This window comes from Leucopleurus acutus, assembly GCF_964270905.1.
Source record: "Leucopleurus acutus genome assembly, chromosome: 5".
Classification (NCBI taxonomy): Eukaryota; Metazoa; Chordata; class Mammalia; order Artiodactyla; family Delphinidae; genus Leucopleurus; species Leucopleurus acutus.
In genome coordinates, this window is record NC_139147.1 from 107,495,909 (window position 1) to 107,509,635 (window position 13,727).

Sequence of the window (13,727 nt, forward strand, 5' to 3'; positions counted from 1 at the left end):
ATTTCTGAGCTAAAAAGTACATTCTAGTACGGCAGTTCCTAAAAAATTAAACATAGAATTACCGTATGACCCGACAATCTCACTTCTGGGTATATATCCAAAAGAATTGAAATCAGGGTCTAAAAGAGATATTTGTACACCCATGTTTATAGCATTATTCACAATAGCCAAAAAGTGGAAACAACCCAAATGTCCATTGACGGGTGAATGATGACTGGATAAACAAAATGTGTTATATGCATACGATGGAGAATTATTCAGCCTTAAAGAGGAATGAAATTCTGATACATTCTACAAATTATATGAAACTTGAAGACGTTATGCTAAATGAAATAAGCCAGAAACAAAAGGATAAATATGATCCCTTATATATGATTCCACTTACGTGAAGCACTTAGAGCAGTCAAATTCATAGAGATAGAAAACAGAATAGTGGTTCCCTGAGTTTGAGGGGAGAGGGAAACGGACAAGTATAGTTTAATGGGTATAGATTTTCAGATGGGGAAGATGAAAATGTTCTGGAGATGGATGGTGGTGATGACTGTACAACAATATGAATGTACTTAAATGCCACTAAACTGTACACCGAGAAATGGTTAAAATGGTAAATTTCATGTTATATTTATTTTACCACAATAAAAAATCCTTACCCTCATGGAGCTTACAATCTAGGAGAAAAAGAAAGATAATAAGCAATTAGAAATGTAAAATTTTTTAAAGTATGGTTTAGATCAGCTTTGGCCTGCTGTCATTTTTACAGATAAGAAGTGAGAAGACAGAAAGAAGAGATAAGAGTCTACTCACTAAGACCCTGGTTGTCTGACTCCTGGGCCAGTGATTTTTCCATTGAACCATACTTCCTTTTTGAGGTACTTCTGTTACCTCTATTTTATCTAAGCTGTTCGATAATATACTGGAAAGAGAACAGGCTTTGGAACCTGGGTTCAAATTCCAGCTCCTAGAAGTTTGACTTTGAGATTTCCTTCTCTATAAAGTGGGGATAACTAAACCTACTTCATAAGGGTTCAGTGTAATCTGTTACACTTACACCTAGGTACGAAGTAAGTAGTCAAAGAAAATTAGCTCCCTCTCTGCCAAGTTCTTCAAATGCCTTCTCTGAATTTGTTGCTTATTTATGTTATGTTCAATGTGCTAATACTTTCAACCTAGCAATTTCTGCAAAGATATTCCTGTATTTGAGTTTTTATAAATCATTCTAGAAATACAGTTTGGATATGGAGAAGAAAGATTCAGTTGAAAAACCTAGGAAACAAGCCAGAAACACTCATTTGACCCTTATTTAGCTGGGAGAGAACTTTTAAAGTGTAAGTTTGGTAAAGAATTCAAAAGAGCTAACTTATTCCTTTTTCCAAAAAATAAAGCCAACTCTTTGATATTTCCACTAGCTATAAAAAACTCGAAGTCATACTCTATTTTTATTCTTAAAAGGCACTTATCTCTAAATAAAAACTATATAATGGCATGGATTAGGTAGAAGTACAACCCTGGAAGATGAGTTGTGTCTCATCTCCCAAAAAGAATGGTGTGTTTCTGAGATCCAATATATTTAGAAAAATAGTCACACTTATCAACTGTTAGCAGAGAATCACAGGGCATCACAGCTACCACCACAGTCCCCCTTCACCTGATTCTACAGCTTTCGCCACCCTCTAAGAACTATAAGCCTAGTTATTTAATTATTCCCTCTGAGTTTAGCATCCTCTTCTACTTCCTCCTACCACATTTGAGGATAAAAGAGATCAGTTATTCCCAATTTACATAGGCCTCTAAAGAACTTCTCTTTATTGATTTGCCACAGCTCTTTATATTTTATGAGAAGATTTGTCTTATCCCCAGGTTAGAGAATTATGTTGACTATATAGTAATTGCATAGAAATTAATGCCTTGGGTTATATTTCTAAGCCTGAACAACTTATGTTGTCTTGTTAAACATACTGGCAATTTATTTTGGATTGTCCATCCTGTCCCTGCAAAAGCTACAGATAGCTCAACTGGGGAAGTTCAAGATCATTAAACAATATGACTTTGCATGAGGTCTTATCACTTTGTGAACAAAACATGGATCTTACATTTTAATGAACTTGGGTCTTAATCCTGGCTCTGCATCTTAATTGATTAAGTCATTTAACTCTCTGACACTTTTACCTCTTAAGTGAAAAGAGATAATAGATAATTATAAGGATTAAATGATAATTATATAAAACATCTAATGGAGTGATTGGTAAAGAAGTAAATACTTATATTAGTTATTCCACACATCAGCTTGCTCTAATATTTTAAGTAGTACACACACACACAAACTAAAATCTGATTTTTATTTTTGATTATGGTTTTACTTGATTTCGAATTTCCACTAGACTTTTTTTTTTCATCTTTACTGGAGTATAATTGCTTTACAATGTTGTGTTAGTTTCTGCTGTATAACAAAGTGAATCAGCTATACGTATACATATATCCCCATATCCCCTCCCTCTTGAGCCTCCCTCCCACACTCCGTATCCCACCCCTCTAGGTGGTCACAAAGCATCGAGCTGATCTCCCTGTGCTATGTGGCTGCTTTCCACTAGCCATCCATTTTACACTGGTAGTGTATATATGTCAACATCAATGCTACTCTCTCACTTTGTCCCAACTTCCCCATCCCCCGCTGTGTCCTCAAGTCCATTCTCTACCTCTGCGTCTTTATTCCTGCCCAGCCACTAGGTTCATCAGTACCAGTTTGTTTTTTTGTTTTTATTTATTTTTGGCTGCGTTGGGTCTTCATTGCTGCATGCGGACTTTCTTTAGATGCAGCGAGTGGGGGCTTCTCTTCATTGTGGTGCATGTGCTTCTTATTGCGGTGGCTTCTCTTGTTGCAGAGCACGGGCTCTAGGTGCATGGGCTTCAGTAGTTGTGGTGCATGGGCTCAGTAGTTGTGGCTCATGGACTCTAAAGCACAGGCTCAGTAGTTGTGGCCCAGGGCTTAGTTGCTCCACGGCACGTGGGATCTTCCCGGACCAAGGACTGAACCCATGTTACCTGCATTGGCAGGTGTATTCTTAACCACTGCACCACCAGGGAAGTCCCAGAACCATTTTTTAGATTCCGTACATATGTATTAGCATATAGTATTTGTTTTTCTCTTTCTGACTTACTTCACTCTATATGACAGACTCTAGGTCCATCCACCTCATTACAAATAACTCAATTTTGTTTCTTTTTATGGCTGAGTAATATTCCATTGTATATATGTGCCACATCATATTTATCCATTCATCTGCTGATGGACACTTAGGTTGCTTCCATGTCCTGGCTATTGTAAATAGTGCTGCAATGAACATTGTGGGTACATGTATCTTTTTAAATTATGGTTTTCTCAGAGTATATGCCCAGTAGTGGGATTGCTGGGTTATATGGTAGTTCTATTTTTAGTTTTTTAAGGAACCTCTGTACTGTTCTCCATGGTGGCTGTATCAGTTTACATTCCCACCAACAGTGCAGGAGGGTTCCCTTTTCTCCACACCCTCTCCAGCATTTATTGTTTCTAGATTTTTTGATGATGGTCGTTCTGACTGGTGTGAGGTGATACCTCATTGTGGTTTTGATTTGCATTTCTCTAATGATTAGTGATGTTGAGTATATTTTCATGTGTTTGTTGGCAATCTGTATGTCTTCTATGGAGAAATGTGTATTTAGGTCTTCTGCCCATTTTTGGATTGGGTTGTTTGTTTTTTTGATATTGAGCTGCATGAGTTGCTTGTATATTTTGGAGATTACTCCTTTGTCAGCTGCTTTGTTTGCAAATATTTTCTCCCATTCTGAGGGTTGTCTTTTGGTCTTGTTTATGGTTTCCTTTGCTGTGCAAAAACTTTTAAGTTTCATTAGGTACCATTTGTTTTTTTGTGTGTTTATTTCCATTTCTCTAGGAGGTGGGTCAAAAAGGATCTTGCTGTGATTTATGTCATAGAATGTTCTGCTTATATTTTCCTCTAAGAGTTTTACAGTGTCTGGCCTTACATTTAGGTGTTTAATCCATTTTGAGTTTATTTTTGTGTATGGTATTAAGAAGTGTTCTAATTTCATTCTTTTACATGTAGCTGTCCAGTTTTCCCAGCACCACTTATTGAAGAGGCTGTCTTTTCTCCATTTTATATTCTTGCCTCCTTTATCAAAGATAAGGTGACCATATGTGCGTGGGTTTATCTCGGGCTTTCTATCCTGTTCCATTGATCTATATTTCTGTTTTTGTGCCAGTACCATAGTGTTTTGATTACTGTAGCTTTGTAGTATAGTCTGAAGTCAGGAAGTCTAATTCCTCCAGCTCCATTTTTCGTTCTCAAGATTGCTTTGGCTATTTGGGGTCTTTTGTGTTTCCATACAAATGATGAAATTATTTGCTCTAGTTCTGTGAAAAATGCCATTGGTAATTTAATAGGGATTGCATTGAATTTGTAGATTGCTTTGGGTAGTATAGTCATTTTCAGTGTTGATTCTTCCAATCCAACAACATGGTATATCTCTCCATCTGTTGGTACCATCTTTGATTTTTTTCATCAATGTCTTATAGATTTCTGCATTCAGGTCTTTTGCCTCCTTAGGTAGGTTTATTCCTAGGTATTTTATTCTTTTTGTTGCAATGGCAAATGGGAGTGTTTCCTTATTTTCTCTTTCTGATTTTTTGTTGATAGTGTATAGGAATGCAAGAGATTTCTGTGCATTAATTTTGTATCCTGCTACTTTACCAAATTCATTGATTAGCTCAAGTGGTTTTTTCGTGGCATCTTTAGGATTTTCTATGTATAGTATCATGTCGTCTGCAAACAGTGACAGTTTTACTTCTTTTCCAAATTGGATTCCTTTCATTTCTTTTTCTTCTCTGATTGCCGTGGCTAAAACTTCCAAAACTATATGTTTAATAATAGTAGTGAGAGTGTACGCCCTTGTCTTTTTCCTGATCTTAGTGGAAATGGTTTCAGTTTTTCACCATTGAGAATGTTGTTGACCATGGGTTTGTCATATATGGCCTTTATTATGTTGAGGTAAGCTCCCTCTATGCCTACTTTCTGGAGGTTTTTATCATAAATGGGTGTTGAATTTTGTTGAAAGCTTTTTATGCATCTATTGAGATGATCATATGGTTTTTATTCTTCATTTGTTAATATGGTGTATCACGTTGATTGATTTGCATATATTGAAGAATCCTTGCATCCCTGGGATAAACCCCACTTGATCATGGTGCATGATCCTTTTAATGTGCTGTTGGATTCTGTTTGCTAGCATTTTGTTGAGATTTTTGCATCTATGTTCATCAGTGATATTGGCCTGTAGTTTTCTTTCTTTGTGACATCCTTGTCTGGTTTTGGTATCAAGATGATGGTGGCCTCGTAGAATGAGTTTGGGAGTGTTCCTCCCTCTGCTATATTTTGGAAGAGTTTGAGAAGGATAGGTGTTAGCTCTTCTCTAAATGTTTGATAGAATTCGCCTGTGAAGCCATCGAGCCCTGGGCTTTTGTTTGTTGGAAGATTTTTAATCACGGCTTCAATTTCAGTGCTTGTGATTGGTCTGTTCATATTTTCTATTTCTTACTGGTTCAGTCTTGGAAGGTTGTACGTTTCTAAGAATTTGTCCATTTCTTCCAGGTTGTCCATTTTATTGGCATATAGTTGCTTGTAGTAGTCTCTCATGATCCTTTGTATTTCTGCGGTGTCAGTTTTACCTCTCCTTTTTTTGTTTCTAATTGTGTTGATCTGAGTCTTCTCCCTTTTTTCCCTGATGAGTCTGGCTAATGGTTTGTCAATTTTGCTTATCTTCTCAAAGAACCAGCTTTTAGTTTTATTGAGTTTTGCTTTTGTTTCCTTCATTTCTTTTTTTTTAAATTAATTAATTAATTAATTTTTGGCTGCATTGGGTCTTCGTTGCTGCACGCAGGCTTCCTCCAGTTGTGGTGAGTGGCGGCTACTCTTCATTGCAGTGCGCTGGCTTCTCATTGCAGTGACTTCTCTTGTTGTGGAGCACGGGCTCTAGGTGTGCGGGCTTCAGTAGTTGTGGTGCCTGGGCTTGGTAGTTGTGGCTCATGGGCTTAGATGATCCAAAGCATGTGGGATCTTCCTGGACCAGGGCTCGAACCCATGTCCCCTGCATTGGCACTGTACCACCAGGGAAGCCCTCCTTCATTTCTTTTTCATTTATTTCTGCTCTGATCTTTATGATTTCTTTCCTTCTGCTAACTTTGAGGGTTTTTTGTTCTTCTTTCTCTAATTGTTTTAGGTGTAAGCTTAGGTTGTTTATTTGAGATTTTTCTTGTTTATTGAGGTAGAATTGTATTGCTATAAAGTTCCTTCTTAGGACTGCTTTTGCTGCATCCTATACGTTTTGGGTCATCGTGTTTTCATTGTCATTTGTTTCTAGGAATTTTTTGATACCCTCTTTGATTTCTTCAGTGATCTCTTGGTGGTTTAGTAGCATACTGTTTAGCCTCCATGTGTTTGTGTTTTTTACAGGTTTTTTTCCTGTAATTGATATCTAGTCTCATAGCATTGTGGTCAGAAAAGATGCTCAATATGATTTCAATTTTCTTAAATTTACTGAGGCTTGATTTGTGACCCAAGATGTGATCTGTCTTGGAGAACGTTCTGTTTGCACTTGAGAAGAAAGTGTATTCTGTTGTTTTTGAATGGAATGTCCTATAAATATCAATTAAGTCCATTTGGTCTAATGTGTTTAAAGCTTGTGTTTCCTTATTAATTTTCTGTTTGGATGATCTGTCCATTGGTGTAAGTGAGGCATTAAAGTCCCGTACTATTTTGTGTTACTGTCGATTTCCCCTTTTATGGCTGTTAGCATTTGCCTTATGTATTGAGGTGCTTTTGTGTTGGGTGCATAGATATTTACAATTGTTATATCTTCTTCTTGGATTGATCCCTTGATCATTATGTAGTGTCCTTCCTTGTCTCTTATAATAGTCTTTATTTTAAAGTCTATTTTGTCTGCTATGAGTATTGCTTTTTGAATTTCCACTAGACTTTTAAAATATTATTATAAATTATAACTCCTTTCTGACAAGATAGGGTGCTTTCAGGGTTCCATGGCTATATCCCACTTCTGAAACATTATGATATAATTTAGTACTATTTCTAATTTTATAATGTTTTCTAGAATGTTAATTGGTAGAATTTCTAACTTTTTTTACATTAATATTTTACAACCATAAATGAATGAATAAAGAAGTATTTCTTTACCAAGATCGTAACAAGATTACTAGCATCTGAAGTATAGCTAAAATACAAGTGGCTAAGCTAAGGAAGAATGTTCACATTAACAAATAGCTGTATCTCAGAACTTCCCTTGTGGTCCAGTGGTAAAGAATCTGCCTTCCAATGCAGGGGAGGTGGGTTCGATCCCTGGTCGGGAAACTAAGATCTCATATGCTGCGGGGCAACTAAGCCTGCATGCTGCAACTACTGAGCCTGCACGCCTCAACTAGAGAGCCCGCGTGCCACAAGCTACAGAGTCCATACGCTGTGTAGAGAGAAAATCCATGTGCCACAACTAGAGAGAAGCCTGTGCACCACAACTAGAGAGAAACCCTTGTGCCACAACAAAAGATCCTATGTGCTGCAACTAAGACTGGATGCAACTAAAAAATATAAATAAATAAATAAACAAATAGCTATATCTTTCATGCCAGATGTGAAAATGTGCAATGTTTAGTTAAATTTAAGCCAAAATTTCAACATGAAAATTAGTATTGTATTATTACTATTATAATTTCTCATTATTTTCATGGGAATATCCTACTGGTTTTTTCATTGTTGCTCCAGAAGGAATCAGAAAGAGTATAATAAAATATCATTATTATGTTTTGAGGTAAGCTTCTCTATGCCAGGTACTATGGTGGGTACTAAATACACAAAGATTTTTTTTTTTTTTAAGATGTTGGGGGTAGGAGTTTATTAATTAATTAATTAATTTTTGCTGTGTTGGGTCTTCGTTTCTGTGCGAGGGCTATCTCTAGTTGTGGCAGGCGGGGGCCACTCTTCATCGCGGTGCGTGGGCCTCTCACTATCGCAGCCTCTCTTGTTGCAGAGCACAGGCTCCAGACGTGCAGGCTCAGTAGTTGTGGCTCACGGGCATAGTTGCTCCACGGCATGTGGGATTCTCCCAGACCAGGGCTTGAACATGTGTCCCCTGCATTAGCAGGCAGATTCTCAACCACTGCACCACCAGGGAAGCCCCACAAAGATTTTTAAGAGAGAAAGAGAGGAGGGTGGAAGGGAAGGAGAGGGGGGAAAGAGAGGGAAAGGAAGAGGAAAAGAACTCTGCCTTTTATAGTGGACAGAGATAAAAATACTAAGAGTGTGACTCAGGCTCCTCACTGTTGAAGTGGGAATTTACAGGTAAGCAAGGGGTGGAGGCTAAATGATCCATGTGGTAATGAATTAGAATTGAAACCATGGGTATGAACTCATGTTTAGCTTAATATAGATACAGATGGTTGCATATAGAAATACTTGTAAATAGGTATGTGTACATATACACACATAATTTCCCTGCTTTGTCACCTTAGGAGGCCAAGGAACAATGACACCCAAGTAACAGCGAGCATACCTAGTACCTAACTCTTAGTTTCTAACACAGTTCTCCAGTGAAAGGAACCAGAAGTCCTTGGAGAAACAGCTGATTTCTAAGACAGGGCAGGAAACATACAAGATGAGCCTGGAGCATCTTGTATGTGAGATATAAGTAAGGAAGTGATGAACAAACAAATAAAAAACCACACACACAATGATGACAGCACATCAAATGGACACAGGAACCAACTGAAAGAGCTCCCTGTGGTCAAAGCTGGAACAGTTAGAGCAACAAAATAATATTGAATTATAAAATAAATATCTGTGAGTACATACTGATAGAATAATTGGCCAAATAATTTGAATGTAATAACTAGAAGAGGAAGAGACAAATTTGTGCAGAAGAATTCCACATAATTTATGCAGCTATTCTGCCCTCAGGAGGTGAAGCTAACTCCCCACTCTTTAAGTATGGGTTGCACATTGTGACTTCTTTTCAAAGAGGGCAGTTTGGAAAGTGGGGGAAAAAAAGAATAACTTTACAGTGGAGAAATCTGGTGAACACTACCTCAGCCAGATGTTCAAGGTCAACATCAATAGTCATAGGTCATGTAGATCAAATGTACTCTCCATATGATATGAGGAAAATGGCACTTTATCTCTGTGGTTTTCCTCCCCCAAATTCGAAATCTCAGTCTGTTCATGAGAAAAACAGACAAATCCCAACTGAGAAACATTTTACAAAATGTTTCAAAACTGTGAAGATCATCAAAAACAAGGAAAGTCTGAGAAATTGTCACAGCCAAGAGGAGCCTAAGGAGACGTAATGAGTAAATGTTCTGTAGTGTCCTGAATGGAATCCTGGAACCGAAGAAAGACACTAAGTATAAACTAAGGAAATCTGAATAAACTATGGACTTAAGTTTATAATAACGTGTCAGTATTGGTTCATTACTTGTAACAAATGTATCATACCAACTCTTTTTTGGCTGCATTGGGTCTTCATTGCTGCGCGTGGGCTTTCTCTAGTTGTGGCGAGTGGGGACTACTCTTCATTGCGGTGTGTGGGCTTCTCATTGTGGTGGCTTCTCTTGCTGTGGAGCCGGGGCTCTAGGCACGTGGGCTTCAGTAGTTGCAGCACACGGGCTCAGTAGTTGTGGCACGCGGGCTCTAGGGCACAGACCCAGTAGTTGTGGCACATAGGCTTAGTTGCTTCGCGGCATGTGGGATCTTCCAGGACCAGGGATTGAACCCGTGTCCCCAGCATTGGCAGGTGGATTCTTAACCACTGTGCCACCAGGAAAGTCCCTCATAGCAACTTAAGATATTAATAAGAGGGGAAACTGGGTTATAGTATATAGGGAACTCTCTATATATTGTAATTATATACAATATATAAATATATAATAATTATACATTCATATATTATAATTATATATATGTAATTTTTCTGTAAATCTAAAAGTATTCTAAGGCAAAAGTTTGTTTAAGAATACTAACATAGGACTTCCCTGGTGGCGCAGTGGTTAAGAATCCACCTGCCAAATGCAGGGGACATGGAGGAGCCCTGGTCCAGGAGGATCCCACATGCTGCGGAGCAACTAGGCCCGTGCGCCACAACTACTGAGCCTGCACTCTAGAGCCCGCAAGCCACAACTACTGAAGCCCATGCACCTAGAGCCCGTACTCCGCAACAAGAGAAGCCACTGCAATGAGAAGCCTGTGCACCACAATGAAGAGAAGCCCCTGCTCGCTGCAACTAAAAGAAGAAAAAAAAAGCCCACGTGCAGCAACAAAGACCCAATGCAGCCAAAAATAAATAAATAAATTTATAAAAAATAAAAGGACCAAAGCAAAAAAAAAAAAAATGCTAACAAAATTTTAATACAGTACAATGAATGCAATGTAGGAATAAAAGCATATGAACTGTGGGAGAAAAGTGTGAGAGGAAAAAAAGAATTCCAAAATGATCCTTAAATACTTTGACTTAAAAAGAAGATCAGGGCTTCCCTGGTAGCGCAGTTGTTGAGAGTCCGCCCGCCGATGCAGGGGACGCGGGTTTGTGCCTTGGTGCGGGAGGATCCTACGCGGCTGGGCCCGTGAGCCATGGCCGCTGGGCCTGTGCGTCCGGAGCCTGTGCTCCACAGCGGGAGAGGCCACAGCAGTGAGAGGCCCGAGTACCGCAAAAAAAAAAAAAAAAAATCAAATGCTCTTTTGTATCACGTCTTTAAATTTATCCATGTGTGTAATGTATATATTTTGGGTATTTCAACTTACAACACATTATATTATACAGTTCTTGCTGCTCATGTTAACTTCAGTATTTTTAAAGACCAAACCAAATCCTTTGTTTTTTTTTTTTTTACAAAAATAAGCCACAATCTACCAAAAGTAAAGAAATAACAATCAGATTTGGTGGAATATGAGAAGCATTCTATATTTAGCGAAGCATGACCTCCTCTCTTTTCAACATTTAATCTAGAAAAATAAACAGTTTGGGCATCAATTGTATAAATAAAAAATATCTTAATAACCCAGATACACTAACCTTACTACCCGGAATTACCTTGAATATTCATGCCTTATGTGATTTTTTTCAGGGTGTTCCCTACTCTTAAAGTGCTTGTCTCTCTCACATTTTTTCTAAGTTCAAAATCTTGGCTTAGCTTTCAAGGTCACCTCAAATATTTCCTCCACCAGGAAGCCTCACCTGGTTCCCCAAGGATGATAGCTGCTCATTGCTGTGAATGGTCGGTACTGTGTGTCCCTCCATTATCCCATGGACTTAATTTACAACTGTTGTTTATAGGTGTTTCTCCCATTTGGCTGTAAACTTCTTAAGAGCAAGGTCAGAATCATGGCTCCTCTTGGTCTCTGCACAGTGTCTGACACCCATTCATTCATCCAACACCATTTATTGCACGCCCACCATTCAATACCATGGAATGAACAGGAGGGAGAAAATTACAGAGAAAAATTAACAACTAAATGTTAATGTTGGAAAATCTTTCTAATCCAGCAAAGCTCAGAAAAAAAAAAATGAGGAGAAAAATATTGAAACAGATCCAGTTTACCGAAAGCATTAACAGAAGCATTATATCACAGAACTGATGTGTTTTTATCACTGGTGTATATGCTTCTAGGTAAAGGGCAAAGCTTCTGTCGCTTTGCCCATTTTCCGTGATCTGGGACCCCTGTGGTTTGTGTATAGAAAGCTGGTAGGCTCAGGGCAAGTAAAATAAATTGAATCAATGTTCATTTTCAAAAGAAAACATGAACGAGCAGTAATTTAGGGGAAGGAAAAAGAGAAGAATGTTTTTTTCGTGGCAGAGGCCCGAAGTCCAACTTGGACTGTCAAGCTACTGCACAGGTTCTTACAAACGATCTTTTTCCCTTTTGAAACTTTCTGTTAAAGCAAAACAAGGTGCTGTCTCAATGTATACGTTACAGCTAGACTGATTTCCAATAGAACCATTTTTTGTGTATGCGCTTTTATGGAATTCTTGGTTTCTGCCTTCTTTAGTATTGATTAATTTAAATTCAATTTTTCAATGCCAAAAAAATATTTTTAATTACCATTTTCAAACAATTTCTGATAGGGCAATTTTAGGTGGATATTGTACTCTATTCTATTCTGTGAAGTCTTTCCCTGTCAGTGGCAGGCCTCCTGGTCTTTTCCACTGAACTTTCAAGCACTCTTTATATCTCATGATCCACTCACCCACAGAATGCAGAAATGATTTCTGATTTCATGCAAGATTTTGAATGCTTAAATTTCCCCCAAACAGCTAACATCATGAAAACTAGTCCTCTTTTATACCAATGGTTCAGAATCACACAGAAAGTTATTATTTATTAAGATTTCTAAATATGTTTCTAAATTGCCCTGTGGCTTTATTGTTTGGTTTCCAATGTCGTCTTCTCTAATCTGTCATTGGCCACCCTCCCTTAACTCTTCCAAACTCTTTCCCAAAAGCCTGTTATTCCTTCACACCTGAGCCCTGATGGTGCACAGATAAGCTTCCCCCGTCCCCACAATTCTCTAGGGAACCCCATGCACTCTCATGGGTTGGGACTGACTCTACCACTTTATTAGGGTTCCCATCATCTTTTAATAAACTCTAGTCCATTTCCATTTTTAATTAGGGCATAATTGATCTATTTATTTTCAAAATATTTCATTTAACATGTCATTAATTCTGAAACAATAAATACCCCATGAGCTATCGATATGACTCTACAGATTTAAAAATTCCCAGTATGGTAGAGCCTAAAGCATCCCAACGTGGCAACAGTTTGGCTGAGTTCAAATCCTCGTTCTGCCACAGATAGGGCAAACTTGAGCAATTTTTTCTGGATCCCTGAGCATCATTCATCTCTCCAGACACTCTCTTTAGAGCATCTGTTGCGTGCCACGTGCCAAGGTCATAGTGGTGAACAAGGCAGTCACAGTGGTTCACTAAGTTGACCCTTTAATGGGCTAAGATTCCTCATACTTAAAATAGAAACAGTAACACCCATCTTGTAGGGTTGTAAAAAGCAAATGGCTCCTAAACATGGCTCCTCAGCATCTCTGCTCTATGCCACCACCACCATGCTCCCCCACTTTCTTGTTCCTAAAGGATGATCTCTTTAAGTTTCCCTGCTGAAGCTCTTCAAGATGAAATAACCTTTTTGAACCAGGACAGTTCACAGGAAGCCACCCCCTGGCCAGAGTTGTTCTGGGGGTTGTTTCTGGGGCCTCTGTACAACCAAGAGAACAGTGCCCCTGGTCATGGCACACCATCACTGCCCAGAAAATGCCTCGGTTTTCTTCACGCATTTGTTTATGCTTCCCAGGTTATTTCAAAGTTCCCAATCATATGGAAATGACACCTATCTCCCTTTCTATTGGTAAGAGGTTTTTTCCTCCCATGCAAGTTGCTTGGAGACTTCTCATCCATTGTTAATCAAAAGAAAAAGAGGAATAGAATACAACTTGCTTAAAGCAGCTACATTTAAATCTACATTCCATGAAATGGATCTACTCCCAAATCCATAGTTGTTTGAAGTTATTAGCTCACAGACTGAAAACTACAGAATGTATTTCTAAAGATGTTTGTATGTTGAAGTATAAGGTGTAATCTGGGAAGAATCTAATGTTTAATGCTATGTGTA

At 38.4% G+C, this 13,727-nt stretch overlaps 1 protein-coding gene across 3 annotated transcripts in view; it reads left to right on the top strand.

Moving 5' to 3' along the window:
- The window catches only part of VEPH1 (ventricular zone expressed PH domain containing 1), a 215,110-nt gene that overhangs the window by 147,193 nt on the left and 54,190 nt on the right, over positions 1–13,727 (top strand). The gene's annotated exons all lie outside the window — the stretch shown is intronic.